General features: G+C 42.3%; 1 pseudogene; it reads right to left on the minus strand.

The window, feature by feature from the left end:
• Window positions 1–2,107: 2,107 nt before the first annotated feature.
• On the minus strand, window positions 2,108–3,420 carry LOC138676114 (ubiquitin carboxyl-terminal hydrolase 1 pseudogene; annotated as a pseudogene).
• Window positions 3,421–19,324: the final 15,904 nt, after the last annotated feature.

Here is a 19,324-nt window from a genome sequence, read left to right on the forward strand (position 1 = left end):
ACCGCTGATCTTACAGCACCACTATTGTAGCCAAAGTTTTAACAAAAGCATTAGTGGAAACACGATGACTTACCGAAGTGTGACTGACTTTTCCCAACTTTGAGTAAAAATGCTCGTGAAAGCGAACACGAATCTGAATTTGCTAATTAGAGATTGGTGAATGTTTTCCAAATACATTCGCTCCTTTTTAGTAACCAACCCAGATGCATAGAAAAATTAATCCAGCTGGCTCAGCCAGCATACCCTACATTCGAAAAAAAAAACCAGCTACTAAATACAGATGGGCGGACACCTGGATGTTCGGGTCCAGTGGGTTCGGCTGAACAGTTACAAAGTTCAGGTTCAGGTACCAGAACAGTACCCGGCCCCGACCCGGACCCCATTCACTCGATTCCCTAGCAATCAGGCAACCCCCACATGTATTCAGTTGCAACGATGAAAACTAAATCTACGAGCAGTGATAAATACTCAGAGTTCACCCGAGGAACAAGAATACTTGCTCATCACTAGTTAGTGTCTTCTTGACGCCTCTCCATTACTAAGCCGTGGGCTTGATGTCACCTGACAATACAAAGGTGACATCAACTCCACAAAACCCCCACTTGCAACGACTACAGGGCAAGTGGGAAGAGCCGGGCAAAGCGCCAGAATTGGCGCATATAATAGATGTGCCTTTTCTGGGCAGCTGCCGACTGCTTTTATTTAGGCTGAGAGGGCAATATCCATGGTACTTTACCAGACTGAGAATACCATCCCTCAGCTCTCTACTTTTAGCAAGGCTAGTTGTCAAAAATGAGGGGGGCCCCACACTGTTTTTTAAAATTATTTATTTAAATAATTAAAAAATACGATGTGGGGACCCCTATAATGTTGATACCCAGCTTTGTTGAAGCTGACAGCTGAGTGTTGCAGTTATCTTCTGTGAATTTTGCCTGGCTGGTTATCAAAAATACAGGAGAATCCACGCCATTTTTAAAAATAAATTATTTATTTACACTGCAGGAGCCGGCTAATGAAAACTCCCATCAGCCGCTCCTGCTCTCACTGTTATTAGCGGCAGCAGGTGTGGGATGATGAGATCTGTAGTCCCATCTGCTGGCACCAGTGACCGGAGGTAAACTTTATACCTCCGATCACAGCTCAGCGCTCACGCTGTCTTTTGATAGTGTGGGAACTGCAGCTCTCTGACCGGCAGGGATGATTTCACTGCCAATCAGAAGCGGTATTTGCTGTGCTGTCATGCATATGCCTCGCCTACTGTATCCTCACCCATCCCTTGTAGATTGTGAGCCTTCGCGGGCAGTGTCCTCTCTCCTCCTGTACCAGTTATGACTTGTATTGTTTAAGATTATTGTACTTGTTTTTATTATGTATACCCCTCCTCACATGTAAAGCGCCATGGAATAAATGGCGCTATAACAATAAATAATAATAATAATAATATGACAGCATAACAAACACCCGGTGTTCAGACAGCCGAACCCGAGTAGTAATATGGACTTCCTGATGAAGTCCATGTTTAGTGTCCATGCCCGAACAGTAGGTGTTTGGTACAGATGACAAATTTTACTGTTCGGGTTTGCCAATCTTTACTACTAAACCATGTGCTAGTATGCCTAGTGCTGAAATCTGGACTTCCATGTAGTGTCTGTGCCAGTGAGGCAAAAATGGGCATCTCTTTTAAACCATATTAAACCATATGTGTAATTTATTGCCTATTTAAAAGGGGTGCTCAAGAAATTGAGACAACGTGCATCCTCCACATGTATAGGATTTGGATATTTGCTTTTAAAAATAGATCTATTTATTTGGTCCATGAGACTTAGAGAATGCCCTATTCTAATCAAATTTTACAGATCAGACTCGGCCATTAAAGTCTATGGGAATCTGTGAGACAGAGATGAAACATGGACTACAGTCGAGATCCATCCGAGTTTCTCCTGTTTTTAACTGATACAGTATTGTGTTTCTATCAGCTTCAGTGAAAAATAGGGATGAGAAAAAAACAGTCCACTCCTCTTGGATGGTACCACACCCATAGATGTGGGAATCTAGCATAAGTCTATCCCTAACCCTAAACCAATCGCCATGAAAGAGTGACTGTGAGTCACAGTGACTGAAATCGGAATGCTGCGGGCAGAATAAATGTGGGGGAACTTTTTGATGAACTGTCCATTTTACTTAGACTCTTGAACTTTGATAAAATACTTGGCTGTTTACCGGACTTTAACCAGCTCAATCCTAATCTGGATTTTTTGTGCTGAGTGTTGGGAGCTGAGTCAGCGCTGACTTTAGTACTGGCTCCTTTATCGTCCTGCTTTTCCACTACAGATTTCCTTTTTGATCTGGTCAGTCTTTGCTCTTGAGGCGCTGGCTCCTTCGTTAACTTTGTTTTTTTCTTCGCGTTTCCAACCTCATTATCGCTCTTTCGTTTGCCGTTTTCAACCTTTAGATCCTCAGATTCAGCATTAGATCTGTCAGGAGCCCCAGCTCCGGTCTCACAACTGCCCGTGTCCTTGTCATCGGCTTGCAGGGCCACCGCTTCACTCACATGGAGACTTAGCTCTTTTTTGAGGTCCTGACATGCCTCCTGAATGTTTCCCAAAATTCACTGCAACACTTCCTGTGCGTCATGCTGTAGAAACCCCTCATACATCGGATTGAGTTCCCTCAGCGTGTTCAGAAGCCTCTTGGGTTGTGCAGAAAGCTCGGTATTGTAATTCTCTGCATTTAATAGATAGCTGACTTGTAGGAGCTCTGTCGAATGAATCAAGGAACTCAAACTGCAGATAACCTCGTAACTTGCGGGCAAGTTGTCTTTCTCACACTCTTTATTTTTTTCGGCATGTTCTTTGCCTTCCTTCCCCCTCGTCTTAGATATAACATCACATAGTTGGTTCACACCACTTTTGAACCCAGGACAGTAGCATAAAACCTGAAGTATACTGTTAAGGTAGCAGGTGTTCCCAAGATTGCTGAACCCTACAAAAGGAACCAAGCTTTCGTTCTTCACACAGCAGACGGGTGGATACATCTGGGTAGCAGGTACCACCTGATCACAGGCTCCAGGCTCCTTTTCCTCTACATTTTCCTCTTCAGGTTGTGGCGTTTCAGCAAAGTCCAAAGCCCTTTTTGCCTCTTTTTTCTGGAAGAAGCGCAGAGACAGGCGGCTCCTTTTGGTGGGGCTGGCTTTGGCCAGCACCGTCTGACTTTCACACTGAGTAACCCCTGGCATTTTCCTACTGTGATTTCCACAAGAGCCTGGAGACGGCGCTATGATAGGGGTCACCTGCCGTGCCGGGAGCCGCCGCCGCCGCCGCCGCCTCAGCACATCTTCCCGGTCACTCAGGCGGGAAAATCAGTCCAAAAATCACAATCCTGGAGCTCCACAGGCCGGAGCCGCCCGCCTAACCCGACGTGCTGACGTCATTCACCATCACGTACTCCCAGAATAAATGGCAGCAATAGCTGATGACAAGCTCATAACATAAGCAGCTCCGGGCACATACTCGCAGTGTGCTAGCAGGCGCTGATCATTTCACAGTGCATTCGGCATGGGGAATGTGTAGGGAGTCCAAATTTTGTGCCATCCACAGACTGTGTCACTTCAGCGCTGCACCGCAGGGCAACCAAGCAACATCACTACTGTGCATTAACCAGAATACACACTCAAACCATTATATCTAACATGTTTTCTCCAATGCTCCCACTGTCAGTTATAAAAAATAGTTCCTAAACTTTTGCATTCCCAGTGCTGCGATCTGGACTCCTGTGCAGCACTTATGCCTGTTCTAGTGATGCTACTTCATTGCAAATGAACTTGTCTCAGCGCGAACCCCCATCTTCTAACTAAAAAGTGTCGACACTTATATGTACCACATTTGCTTGCCAGCGAGGTGATCCTGCATCTTCTGTCACACCATGGCCATGTAGCAGTGCAAGCCCCCTAAACCTCAAGACCTATGTAATTGATGAGAACTATCAGTTTCCTGACTTTTATGGTCTCAGCTATTGGGGAATATAGATAACTAGATGGCAGCCCGATTCTAAAGAATCGGGAGTCTAGAATCCATATATACTTTATTTATTCAAATGTAAGAATAATACAATTAATAAATAATAGTAAGAAAGAACAAAAAATGGCTGCACTAAAATATCACGACTAAATGGTGGCTCTCCATTGTCATTTTCAAATACGACAGCAACTTCATTGACAGTTGGATTATTATATCGGCGAGGGTCTTGATTCCGATCTTGTTTAAGGGCCATGATGATATTTGGCATGAGAGTGCCATTAGCTTCAGCTTTAAGATGTTCTTCATGTTCCACATCTCGTAACATTTTGTAGGCAGCAACAAAGGGATTCACATTGTCTAACTGAAGAGCAATTATACTCATCAAAGTGGGATGACATTTTTGATTTTGTTCACAGTTTAAACGTTGTTCATTCGCGGTAGCGGTATCCAAAATATACAGTTGGGCATAAGCTGGAACTTGATCATCACTGGGATGTAGAGTTCCAGTACGATGATATATTTGTCCATGTATACGGAAACAGTAAGGGCCATGTCCAGGTGGAGGGGATATATTGGCACCCATGGAGGCGAAAGCAAATGAGCTGTTAATACTACGAATATTTTCCATGAGATTCTTACTGAACTTACTCTCCCCTGTCAGCAATCGTTTAAAGACCTCGGGATATTGGGGTATAGGTATATGCACTTTACTCTTGTGACAACACAGAGTAAAATTTTTATCTGCTGGTATCTCAGCATTAAAATGTAATGCTTGACAATGTTCACATAAATAGTTCATAGGACCACAGGAGTGTTCTACTATGGTACTGTCATCATTAGTAAAACCTGTAGGATGTTGAGGTACAGGTTGTGATAACGGAGCATTGGAATGTTTCTGTAAGCCAACATATATAAAGCGTGGACCTGGTAGAGGATCTTCACTGTCCACAGATTCAATCACTGAGGAGTTGGAAGGTGTATCGTGGTCAGAGTTTATTAATATGGAGGTGCAAGCGTTTTTTTTGCGCCATTCACGGCGTGCACCAGCTGCATTTGGTAATGGTTTGTTTGTTGCCTTAGAAGAGTCAGGTGTGAAGCATGTCTTATAAGCAGACTTAACAGTGTGCAGGCGACGGCGTTTATCATTTGGAGTGTAAGTAGGACAGTGTTTGCGCTTACGTGCAGATTTACCAACGGTTAAAGGAGCTTCAAGCTGCACAAATTCTATGAATGGAGACAAAGAAGCTGTATTGTGGGCAGAATCTATGACTGAGGACGTGGAAATATTATGTTTGCAACGTTGAGAGCGTGCAGCAGCAGCTTTATTACTTAATCGATTAGTTTTGTCCTCAAAAGACTCATTAGTAATGCGTTTATTGCAAGCAGCATTAACAGTGTCCAGGCGCTTATGTCTGTCCTCTGTAGTCTCATTAGCACGCTGTTTGTGCTTACGTGCGGCATCGGCGGCTTTTCGCTCAGCGTCATTGGTATACTTATTATCAGACCTGATGTTACGTGCGCCATCAGCAGCTTTGGGCTCTGTGTCATTAGTATACTTAACAGTGTCCAGGCGCTTGCATCTCTCCTCTGTACTCTTGTTAGCACGCTGTTTGCGCTTACGTGCGGCATCGGCGGCTTTTCGCTCTGCATCATTACCATACTTTATATAAGACCTGATCTTACGTGCGCCATCAGCAGCTTTGGACTCTGTGTCATTAGTATACTTAACAGTATCCAGGCGCTTGCATCTATCCTCTGTACTCTTGTTAACACGCTGTTTGCGCTTACGTGCGGCATCGACGGCTTTTCGATCTGCATCATTACCATACTTTATATCAGACCTGATCTTACGTGCGCCATCAGCAGCTTTGGGCTCTGTGTCATTAGTTTACTTAACAGTATCCAGGCACTTGCATCTATCCTCTGTACTCTTGTTAACACGCTGTTTGCGCTTACGTCCGGCATCGGCGGCTTTTCGCTCTGCATCATTACCATACTTTATATCAGACCTGATCTTACGTGCGCCATCATAAGCTTTGGACTCTGTGTCATTAGTATACTTAACAGTGTCCATGCGCTTGCATCTATCCTCTGTACTCTTGTTAGCACGCTGTTTGCGCTTACGTGCGGCATCGGCGTCTTTTTGCTCTGCATTATTAGTATACTTTCTATCAGACCTAATCTTACGTGCGCCATCAGCAGCTTTGGGCTCTGTGTCATTAGTATCCTTACTATTAGAGCTCATGTTGGCTAAGCTAAACAGCTTTAAGCGTGGTGGTGGCAAACAACAGGTTAATAAGAGGCAGTGTCAGGTAGCAGGAAAATAGCCAGTTAATAATAGGCAATAGTTCTTTGCAGGAATGCAGATATTAATAAATAGGCAGTTTATATTGCAGAGAAATTGCTGGGCAATAATGGACAATGTCCTTATGTGGCAAATAATAGAGCAATATACCCAATGTGGCAAAAAAGAGGTTAATAAACGGCAGTCTCTCAGTATAACAGTCAGTGAATAATAGGCAGTATATGGAGAAAACACCAAACAAAAGTTCAAAATTGGTGTGAAAATGTCACTGAACCACTTCACAACTAAATATATATAGTTTTGGTAAATGGTATTATCATTTTTTTGACGAAATTCGGCAGGAGCTTGAAGAGCAACGTCACTGGGCCCGCCTCCACGCAGTAGAAACTTGCTGTGAGGTAAAAATTCAAAAATCACACCAAAATGGCGGGCGGAGTGTGTCACAGTACGGCACGTTTCTGATTGGTCGCTCGCAGCAGGCGGCAACCAATCAGACACTGGACACTGTTGACGTCACTTATCTCCGAACATTAGCTCCGGACATTAGCTCCGGACATTAGCTCCGGACATTATCTCCGCACATTAGCTCCGGACATTAGCTCCGGACATTAGCTCCGGACAAAGCCACGGAAGTTGGCACAAATTGCAGTAAGTAGTATTCTAGGCAATTAATCTCCGGACATTAGCTCCGGACATTAGCTCCGGACATTAGCTCCGGACATTAGCTCCGGACATTAGCTCCGGACAAAGCCACGGAAGTTGGCACAAATTGCAGGAAGTAGTATTCTAGGCAATTATATATTAGATGGTTATGTGGGGACTCTAGGTATAATGAGTGCAAAAGTTGCTGCCACTGGCTAGAACAAGAAGAATCAATGCAAATGCTTCTTCTTTAATAAAAAAATACAATTATAGATGGTAATAAAAACATTAGAGGGTGTATAGAAAATGCTGATTGTAAAGCTTCACATGATAACTTTATCTATAAAGGTACCTTCACACTCAGCGACGCTGCAGCGATACCGACAACGATGTCGATCGCTGCAGCGTCGCTGTTTGGTCGCTGGAGAGCTGTCACACAGACAGCTCTCCAGCGACCAACGATGCCGGTAACCAGGGTAAACATTGGGTTACTAAGCGCAGGGCCGCGCTTAGTAACCCGATGTTTACCCTGCTTACCATCGTAAAAGTAAAAAAACCAAACACTACATACTTACCTTCCGCTGTCTGTCCTCCGGCGCTGTGCTTTCCTGCACTGACTGTGAGCACAGCAGCTGGAAAGCACAGCGGTGACGTCACAGCGGAAGGTAAGTATGTAGTGTTTGTTTTTTTTACTTTTACGCTGGTAACCAGGGTAAACATCGGGTTACTAAGCGCGGCCCTGCGCTTAGTAACCCGATGTTTACCCTGGTTACCAGTGAAGACATCGCTGAATCGGCGTCACACACGCCGATTCAGCGATGTCTGCAGGGAGTCCAGCGACGAAATAAAGTTCTGGACTTTCTGCAGTGACCAACGACATCACAGCAGGATCCTGATCGCTGCTGCGTGTCAAACTGAACGAAATCGCTAGCCAGGACGCTGCAACGTCACGGATCGCTAGCGATATCGTTCAGTGTGACGGTACCTTAAGCCCCCAAAGTGCCTTTTACACAAGCTGCAATGGTGAGCATATAAGCTCCCTGGATTCACCTTCATGATTTTACAGACAACCCTACTATATAGGCTGGCATCAGCGTTCATGGCACTAAAAGGCTCAGGATGTTTTTTGTTTGCCAGAGGGACAACAATATTATAAATTTGTATACAACATAATAAAGTAGAATACAGGTTTACAATTTGAATTTACTTCTGCTATTTCTTAGTTTATGAGGATATCTTACTGTTGGAAAATATAAGTTGCCATTGTTATTTTTTATACTTTTTCACTGTTTTTGCATTCTGTCACCTGGAATCAGTGAATAGACATAGATCTGGCTTGCTGCTGAATTTCATACAAAGGCTAAATTAGAACCCGGCAGCATAATTCTCTCAGAAACAATTTCAATCCATTTCCATTGGTTCATACAAGGCTAGGAACAGGGTCCTTGTTAGTGATCTAAGTACCAGGTGAGTTCTCCATTTTCATTCTTTTTTTTTTGCAATTCTTTTTATCCTTGAAAAAGCAGTGGGATTTAAGTATGACCGTATGTAGTATGTAATTGGCCGTGCATGAAAAACCTTTGGTGAATCACAACCCTACAAGTATAACATTCAATTCTAGAAGTGCCTATTAAAACATTTCAAGTTCTCTTTGAAAGCACCTTTTGGGCTGACCCATAGCTGTGTCATATCAATGACTAATCTGTAGGTTGATCTTTCAGTGTATGTCCAAATGGGATGGAAATGTGCAGGTGAGATCCACTGTGGTTTACATGAAAAGGCATGTAGTTGAGATTTTAATAATAATAATCTTTATTTTTATATAGCGCTGACATATTCCGCAGCGCTTTACAGTTTTCACACATTATCATCACTGTCCCTGATGGGGCTCACAATCTAAATTCCCTATCAGTATGTCTTTGGAATGTGGGAGGAAACCGGAGTACCCGGAGGAAACCCACGCAAACACGGGGAGAACATACAAACTCTTTGCAGATGTTGTCCAAGGTGGGATTAGAACCCAGGACTCCAGTGCTGCAAGGCTGTTGTGCTATCCACTGAGCCACCGTGCTATTAACCTTCTTCGCAATTATATCTTACAGAAATTGAGATGGTGTGTATATTAAAGGGAACCTAACAGCTGAAACATGCTGCCTAATCCATGGGCAGCATGAACCAAGCACAAGCTACAGCGTTTCAGAGAAAGACTAGCTGTAAAAGCCTCATAGGTGACTAGTCGAAAGGTCAGTTTCTGATGCCTTCTAGATGCCTGCTGCCAGTGACTCACAAGTCTCTGATGCCTCATGTGTCATTCCAGGGCAGCAGATGAGGAGAAGATGCCAGGTAACCAACTGTCCAAATAGTCACCTTTGCTTAGTAGAGATGAGTGAAAAGTTTTGGGTTTGTATAGGGCAGTTAATTTCTGGAGCTAAATGCTGAACACAGACTTCTCCTGGAAGTCCGTTGCAATGTTCAAAGTTTTGGGGAAAGTCCATTGCAGAGAGAGAGTGGGGAGAGAGAGTTAAATTTAAATGTTAAGCCAATGAATGTCTATGGTTACTTGAGCAAGTACACAATTTTCAGTGTGCTATTAAAATGATTTAATCTTCAGGCTTTTTTCTGTTCAGAGATCCTAAACTCACTTACATCATTTGACTATGCCGGCCTGCTTGTCCTGAGACTGATTGTTCCCATCATTGTGTAATTACCACGCTTAGTGGCCAAACATTGACTTGTAACCATCAAGAATTATGCCTAGCTGTTGTGTGACAAGGATTCTGGTCCCTCATCTCGTATCTGTCTCTTACTGACTCCATCCTCATACTGCGGACCATTTTTGAAGTCAAAGGACAAGACCCATGATCTGACCCCTTTTCGTTGTATCAGGAGCATAGTCGCATGCGAGAGATGTCCATGTCATAGGTAAACAGAGGTGGTTAGCATTTTAATGACTAAAATATGCCATTATGTTATAGTCTATAAGACTCTGAACAATTCTATGTCCCTTTGCAAGTTCTCCTACACAACAATGCCCCCGGCCACTACCTATGTAAGGAACCACTGTGCAGCTCCATTTACATCTCAAAAGGTCAAACGTCCATTGATGATAAAATGATGACATCTTGTAGTGAGGTGTTGTAACTTTTTATGATGTCCTTTAACTTCTGGCGCATCCAAATATGAGCAGCTACAGCTAGTGAATATATTTTATTGGCCCTAATTACGCAGTTGGAATATTCTTGTATCTTCCATGGAAAGACAAGTATAATTATAGTTGACAATTAGAGCTCAGATGCTTGAGCATTTGCTACTTCCATGTGTTTGTGCCTCATACAACAGAGACATTGAATGCCCCGTTGACAAGATATGTCTTAATGCCATAAACACATAAACAATGACAGATTCCCTAGGCTTCAATAAAATGCATGAATGTTATTGATAATGTCATGGGAATAATAGATGTAATAATAAATACATGTATAAAAAATATCAAAAGATATTGAAGCCAATTTAGGTATTGTAATTTTTGATATTGCTAAGGCTCTTCTGATGTTTCCTGAACTTCATAAGAAACTATACAAAACTATACAATAAATAGATGAATGGTATGGAGTAATCCAAGAGTAGAAGTATCCACAAAAAGATATTTCTCTCAATACAATCTATTTTTGCTGTGAAAATCATGTGAATTTGTGAATTTTTTTCTGTTCTTGATTTGTGTTGTATGGCATCCGCATGTAGAGTCCCGCTGCCGGGAGGAAATTAACTTTATTCCTCCTGGCAGCCTCAGACTTTCCCTCATAGGGGCGTGACTGCTGCTGCTTCAGTCATCTCTCAGTATGTAGTGATCAGCGGCTGTAACCGCACTGCGGCACTGACTGACAGCCAGCTCAGCATATGCTCTGAGAAGTAACTGAAATCAGGCTGGTCACACCCCTACAACTGAAATCTGGAGCCTGCCATGAGGAATAAAGCTACGGTAATTCCCTCCCCCGGTAGGAGAAAGCTATTAACCTGCAGATTAACCCCATATCTGCAGGTTAATAACATTTTTTTATATGACAGGCTCCCTTTAACTTCTTTATTCTGAGTTTTAAAGTTATTTTGTATATAACTGCTGAGCTCCAATATATAGAGCATTCATAATGTATGGTTATTTATGGGTCAACAGTAATTTAGAAAGGATAAACAATCACTGTTACTTTGAATGTTATCCTTATTTTCTACAGCCGAGTTGTGTAAAGCAAGTCAAGTGATAAGACAGAATAGCTTCACCAGTAATGCCTGGCAGTTAAATGCATGTTATCGAGTAAACCTCCCACACCAACGCACACGTCTGTTCTCTTGCAAGAGGGAGTTATACAGGCAGTGTTTAGAGTGCCATCTGTTTCAATGACAGGGGAATAAACTACCCAAATCTTATGCAATATGTTGTTTTTTGACAGAAAAGCAATTGTTTCTATTTTGCTGTCATGTTCTTTTTTAAGAGTAATTAAAACTGCTTTTTTGGCAAAACAAGTAATTTTTGTCAAGTGATATTAACCTCCAAACAAATGTGTTCCACAAGTCTGAGGAAATGTTCACTGGTTGCTTAAAGGGTTTTTCGAAATGTAAACATTTATCAAAATCAATCAGGGTCTTGGTGGGAATTTTGTACTGGTGTGTTGACATTTATAAGTAAGTAGGAAACCACGACCCTGTCGGTCTTGAGATTGATGGTCTTCATTTAATTCAAGAAATTAAAAAATTTCAATATAACACTCTATCAGTAATTGAGAGGAATTGTGAAGGAACAAATTAAGAAAGATTCTCCATTTTGTGCTTTGACTCCATTTTCTTGTTGGTTAAAGATAAATTCTGTTATTTAATTAGGTAAAAGGTTACAGTTGCCATGAAGTAATTTTATCTTGTTTTTCATACGTCTGTTATTCAACTAGGCTATGGTTCATAATTGGTATAAAGACCTTGACTGTTCTAACTCGAGCCAGGGAGGGGACTCGGGGGTGTATCGCTATACAAGACTGAGGCACCTGTTAGTATGTCTTTTTTATGCCAAGAAGACATGACCATATCTGTAGTTTCCGTTTTTTCTGTATCCTCATTGGTTAAGTTTTTCCTGCATTCTTATAGGTTAAGAATTGTGAGCGTGTTCTTATGCTGATTGGTTGAAGTATAATTTCTATGACTATGAAGAGTGATACGCAATAAACGGGGGCCCAGAGATCTGCTCGATCCCCCATACAGAGGCACACGTCTCCGTCTGGTCATTTTCAGTTGCTGGCAACGCCCTGTAGATTAATGTAGAAATCACTGAGTCAGCCGTGAAGGATCAATTTAGATCCTCCCTCAACAGAATCAGATTCATTGCCTCAGTAGGAAGCTATTAAACAATATGAAATTATTTTAACCCGTTCCTTTCATGGCTATTTTCTGTTTTTGCGTTTTGGTCTTTTCCTCTTCTTCCAAGAGCCATAACGTTTTTATTTTTCTGTCCACATAGCCGTATGAGGGCTTATTTTTGCAGTATGAGTCACACTTTTCAGTGACTATTCATTATATCGTGTGATCATATGATAAACAGGAAAGTGAGAAAAATATTCTAAGTGCCACAAAATAGTTTTTTTTTAATTTTTTTATCATGTTCACTATATGGTAAAAATGAGCAAGCAATATAATTCTCAAGGATAGTACAATTACTGAGATACCAAACTTGTATCAATTTTTTGGAAATGGCAAATAAAAATTCATAAATTTGCAAAAAATAAATAAAAAAATGTTGCTCTATCAAGGGGGCTGTGTGAGGGCTTGTTGTTTTTACACACTGAGCTGATGTTTTTATTAAGACTTTTTATGAAGAAGATATGATATATTGATTGCCTCTTATTTAACAGTGTTGTGGCGGCCAAAAAAAACTTAATTCTGGTATTTAAATTTTTTTCCTCATTACACAAAACAAAAGTTTATTATACAGAAATAATATACAACAAATAAATGGACTAGGACTGGGTAATAACAGGACACATAGATCCTGACCACAGATGTTCAGTATAAAATATGGGTAAGGTGCCTCAGTGCCATGTCAAGCGACCAGAAAAGTCCAGAATGTGTTAATCAGTAAGTACCACACTCAATGAGTATATCATACCATTCAAAGGACAAGGTCCCAGACTAGAAAAATTGCTCACCCATATAAATGTACTGTCAGGATTGGTGTCCCCGCCGCCACCGACGCACGTTTCGCTTTCTTCCTCAAGGTGCGGTGGTGTGCAGTGTGTCAGGAAGCCGTTATATACCCTCACCTCCCTGTGTTCATACAAGCGGCGCATGTGTCCGGATCTGCACGCCGGTGGTTACATCACTTCCGGCGCAGTGCGTCCGCATCATGGGCCAAGCGACATCAATAGACGTCACTGACCCGCACACGTCAGCACGCAGCGCCATCCGCGATGCTCCGGAGCGCAGACTGGGGGCATGCGCACTAGAACGCTGGGATGGTAAAATGAAGGTGAACAAAAAAGAAAGAAAACAGAAGACTCGAGGACCTTAAGAAACTAATATGCCCTGATAACACTATCTACAATAATAAAGTGCATGGTGCCATAAAATAGCATACACACATGCCATGAAAGCTAATTCAATACAAAGATGAATAAAGTGCATTCGTGCAGTATACATATATACTATACTCATAGTGTAATAAACATTATAATACATAAAAAACAGTGCAGATTACAAATGAATCATAATAATAACCAAATTAACAAAAATATAAAAATAACAAAAATGACAAAAAAAGAAAAAATAATAATAATGAGGTGTGTGACATCGGTGTCAAAATTCCATATGATTTAATATTCAGAGCACGATCCTCACTTCGAGTATAAATATCGATAATTAATAACAATCGTGGATGAACTAAAAGGAGAGGAGAATAAACCATTAGAAAATCAAATAAAGAAACACACAAAACACACAATACATAAAAGGAACGCAAAAACAGGGAACTAAAATAAATGTTAGAGGGGAGCAAGCCCACCCCTCATAAAAAAGGACTAAAACTCAAATGCTCATTTAGGCCTGCCGGTGCCACTGTGTTGAGTGTCACTATCCACCGGCATTCCCTCTGAGCAAGAATGCGTTTCTTATCACCACCTCTTATACCCATTTGAATTTTGTCAATCCCCCATGCCCGTAGGCCACTAGAATTGCATTTGTGTTTTAGACGAAAATGTTTGGGGATTGGTTTAAGGGTACTGATGTCCACCACATCTTTGGCGGCCTCAATATCCCTCACGTGTTCGCGAATGCGAACACGTAATTCACGTGATGTCAACCCGATATAAATAAGGCCGCACGGGCATACAGCATAATACACTACAAAGGAAGTGTGACATGTGATAAAATCACGGATTCCAAACTCTCTCAGACCATCAGAAGAGGTAAAAGATGTAGCACGTCTAAGGTTTTTGCATGCCAGGCAATCACCACAAGGGTGAAAACCTACCCTAGGTGCCTGAAGGTTGAAGGGGTTTGGAATCTTGGCCACATAGTGACTCTTCACCAGTATATCTTTTAAGTTGTTACTACGTCTTGCTGTCATGAGTGGACATGATGGGAGACATCTTTGTCAAATCGGGTCAGTTTTTAATACAGACCAGTGGCGATCGAGAATTGATCTCATAAGGTCCCACCTATGATTAAAAGTGGATATAAATCTCAGCTCACCAGATTCCCTCTCTCGGTCACATCCCTTCTTTCTCCCACTGCCCGCCAGCAGACCATCCCTAGAGGATTTTTTAGCTCTAACATAACCACGTTTAATACACCTCCTACTGTATCCTCGATCAGAGAATCTCTCCCCAAGATCCACAGCCTGTCTCTCAAATAGGGTCTCCGTGGAACAGATCCTCCGAGCTCGGAGGAACTGCCCCACTGGTATTGACCTAATGGTGGGATGCGGATGTGATGAGGTGGCGTGTAGCAGGGCATTGACAGAAGTTTCCTTACGATAGAGATCAGTATAAATCAGACCGTCATCCTGTTTTTTGAGAGTAATATCAAGAAATGAAATTTCCTTATGATGGTATACATACGTGAGGTGGATGTTGGAGCCATTGCGGTTCAGTCCTGACATAAAATCATGCAGTTCAGCAATGGGACCCTGCCATAGGAAGAGCACATCATCAATGTACCTATACCATCCCATAATATGGGGAGAGGCAGGTGCGCCATCCAGCAAAATATCACGCTCCCAATACCCCCAAAATAAATTCGCATAGGATGGCGCACATGCCGCTCCCATGGCAATCCCTCGTTTTTGTAGAAAAAATCTTTCCTTAAAAGCAAAAAAATTATGAGTCAGCACGAACCACAAAAGCTCCAACACCAACTCACGCATGTCAGGATCGAGGTTACTGTTCTCTAGAAAAAATCTGGATGCCCTCACGCCATCCTCATGGCGGATGTTAGTGTATAAAGACTCGACGTCCGCGGTGACAATGACCACATCCGCGTCCACATGTAACCCATCAAGTCTCCTCAGCATATCATTAGTGTCCTGAACATAGGAGGGAAGTGTCTCGACCTGCGGATGTAAATAATATTCAATAAATTTACAGGTCGAGTCACACAACCCCCCCATGCCGGACACAATGGGACCACCCGGTGGAGAGACAGGATCCTTGTGGATCTTGGGGAGGAGGTAAAATGTGGGAATTATAGGGTTCTGGACCACCAGCCCCCCCAGTACTTTTTTTCGAGATGATGCCTCTCTCATATGCCAGATCTAAAATAGTACTCAATTTTTTCTGAAAATCAGAGAGAGGACTCTGGGGTAGTTGAATATATGTGTCTTTATCCCGCAGATGTCTCATGGCCTCCCTCTCATATTTTTCAATAGGCCAAAGCACCACGTTGCCGCCTTTATCGGACGGTTTTACCACATTGTCATCCCAGGTTTTGATTTCATTTAGAGCTTGTTTTTGCTGAAAAGTTAAATTATTACATTTTTTGTGATTATTAATGGACTTAAAGTCCTGTGTTACCAAATGAGTGAAAATCTCGACCTGGGGGCAAATCGACAATGGCGGAAAGGTGGTGCATTTGGCAGAAATGGGGGGCGGTGGAACAGATACCCTACCTGGATTGGATTCATCCTCCAATTCTTCTAAGATACGTAAAGTATCAATATCAGTATCTGAGGAATCCTCACAGTCAGGAGAACAGGAATGTAACTTCCTAAGGATGATCTTGCGGGCGAACAGGTGGAGGTCCTTTAGTGCTGTGAAAAAATCAAAGTTGTTAACCGGAGAGAAGGATAAACCCAGCTCGAGGACCTGTCTCTGGGATTCAGAGAGAACATGAGAAAAGAGGTTTATTACCTCCAGGGCATTAGTGCGAGCCTTTTTATCATGTCTTGGTGGTGTAGCATTTTTCCTTTTATGGTGCATACGTGCACTGTTCCAACGGCCCTCTCTTCCATAATCCCTCCTTTCCCAGAGAGTACGAGCATTCTCAGGTCCGGGAGCTGGATCCTCCACTGAGGAGACTGATGAGACTGAGGTGGATCTATCCCTAGCGGGAGGCCTATTGGTATTGGTATGACGGCCCCGCCACCTATACACACGATCCTGTTGTCGATCCGCCATGTCACGTTGATATTTCTTGGTCTTTCTTTGTACGATTTCAGTCTCCCATTTTTTAAGACAAACGTCCAATTCATTTTTAAATTTAGATACCTGATCTATGGTAAAGAGTTTATTGATTTGATCCTGAATTATGCCAATCTCGGTATCAAGGTCCATGAGTTGTTTCTCATTGGACCTGGATAGCAGCTCCATGAATCTTTTGGAGCAAGCTGTGGCTGCACCTTCCCATTCATTAACAAAGTCTTTATCATTGATAGTAAAAGAGGGAAAAACCTGGACTCGTAGCCCTCTAGGTATAAGGCCACAAGTCAAGTATCTCTCTAAAAAGGCCTTGTTCCACCATAGGCGCGTGCGCTTATTGAGTAAGTCCTTATTATTGTTGGTCAACATACTAATGTCCCCATTCGTACATTCCAAACTACTACCAGGTCCTTCATTAAAAACTTTTTCAAGCTCTGTGAGCCAAGTTTTTTCCCTTTCACGAAAATCCATCTGTTCCTTGATGGTAGCTGTGAAAACACAGAAAATATATAGATAAACATGTACCATCTGGGACCACATAAATAGGGGGGTGCCACAGAGACAAAAACCCATATGGGTGTCTCAAAGATACACCCCGCGGACACTCCAAGACATCTTAGCAAACATATGAAAAAAATGGAGTAAAAAGTCCAAAAAGTAATACAAACAAAAGTTTATTATACAGAAATAATATACAACAAATAAATGGACTAGGACCGGGTAATAACAGGACACACAGATCCTGACCACAGATGTTCAGTATAAAATATGGGTAAGGTGCCACAGTGCCATGTCAAGCGACCAGAAAAGTCCAGAATGTGTTAATCAGTAAGTTCCACACTCAATGAGTATATCATACCATTCAAAGGACAAGGTCCCAGACTAGAAAAATTGCTCACCCATATAAATGTACTGTCAGGATTGGTGTCCCCGCCGCCACCGACGCACGTTTCGCTTTCTTCCTCAAGGTGCGGTGGTGTGCAGTGTGTCAGGAAGCCGTTATATACCCTCACCTCCCTGTGTTCATACTAGCAGCGCATGTGTCCGGATCTGCACGCCGGTGGTTACATCACTTCCGGCGCAGTGCGTCCGCGTCATGGGCCAAGCGACATCAATAGACGTCACTGACCCGCACACGTCAGCACGCAGCGCCATCCGCGATGCTCCGGAGCGCAGACCGGGGGCATGCGCACTAGAACGCTGGGATGGTAAAACGAAGGTGAACAAAAAAGAAAGAAAACAGAAGACTCGAGGACCGTAAGAAACTAATATGCCCTGATAACACTATCTACAATAATAAAGTGCATGGTGCCATAAAATAGCATACACACATGCCATGAAAGCTAATTCAATACAAAGATGAATAAAGTGCATTCGTGCAGTATACATATATACTATACTCATAGTGTAATAAACATTATAATACATAAAAAACAGTGCAGATTACAAATGAATCATAATAATAACCAAATTAACAAAAATATAAAAATAACAAAAATGACAAAAAAAGAAAATAATAATGAGGTGTGTGACATCGGTGTCAAAATTCCATATGATTTAATATTCAGAGCACGATCCTCACGTCGAGTATAAATATCGATAATTAATAACAATCGTGGATGAACTAAAAGGAGAGGAGAATAAACCATTAGAAAATCAAATAAAGAAACACACAAAACACACAATACATAAAAGGAACGCAAAAACAGGGAACTAAAATAAATGTTAGAGGGGAGCAAGCCCCATAAAACCCTCATAAAAAAGGACTAAAACTCAAATGCTCATTTAGGCCTGCCGGTGCCACTGTGTTGAGTGTCACTATCCACCGGCATTCCCTCTGAGCAAGAATGCGTTTCTTATCACCACCTCTTATACCCATTTGAATTTTGTCAATCCCCCATGCCCGTAGGCCACTAGAATTGCATTTGTGTTTTAGACGAAAATGTTTGGGGATTGGTTTAAGGGTACTGATGTCCACCACATCTTTGGCGGCCTCAATATCCCTCACGTGTTCGCGAATGCGAACACGTAATTCACGTGATGTCAACCCGATATAAATAAGGCCGCACGGGCATACAGCATAATACACTACAAAGGAAGTGTGACATGTGATAAAATCACGGATTCCAAACTCTCTCAGACCATCAGAAGAGGTAAAAGATGTAGCACGTCTAAGGTTTTTGCATCATGCTACATCTTACATACTCTGTCCTGTCTAGGCCCGTTACCTCTATGCGTTATAAACTCTAGGCGTCCTGTCCCAGGACCCATCTCTGATTGATCACTTTATTCCTTTTGTTACTTCTCATCCTCTTTCCTCTAGGATCTCGCTATCGCTTTCTCTCATCCTCTTCTCACAATAGGGATACCCATGTCATGTGGCACTGCTTACTCATCAGACCTTAGGTCTGCTTTCTACGCAAACTGGGCCCTTTCTAATGTTCTGACAGGAAACTGTCTCTATTCCTTTAAGCTTAGCCCCTCTTACTATGCTGTAGTCACAAACGTAACTCTAACTGCCCCTGTTATCTATGTGCACCAGTGAGAAGGTGGCATGCTGATCAAGAGGGTGGTAAGGTGGAGAAGATTGCTAACACCCCCTCTGAAGATCCCTGTTGTTTTAACGTGTGCAAAATTGGCTGTATTCACAGCGAAACACTTTGACCCATGTAGCCATGTACCAGGAAGATGGC

This window comes from Ranitomeya imitator, chromosome 1 (assembly GCF_032444005.1).
Source record: "Ranitomeya imitator isolate aRanImi1 chromosome 1, aRanImi1.pri, whole genome shotgun sequence".
In the NCBI taxonomy this organism is placed as follows: domain Eukaryota; kingdom Metazoa; phylum Chordata; class Amphibia; order Anura; family Dendrobatidae; genus Ranitomeya; species Ranitomeya imitator.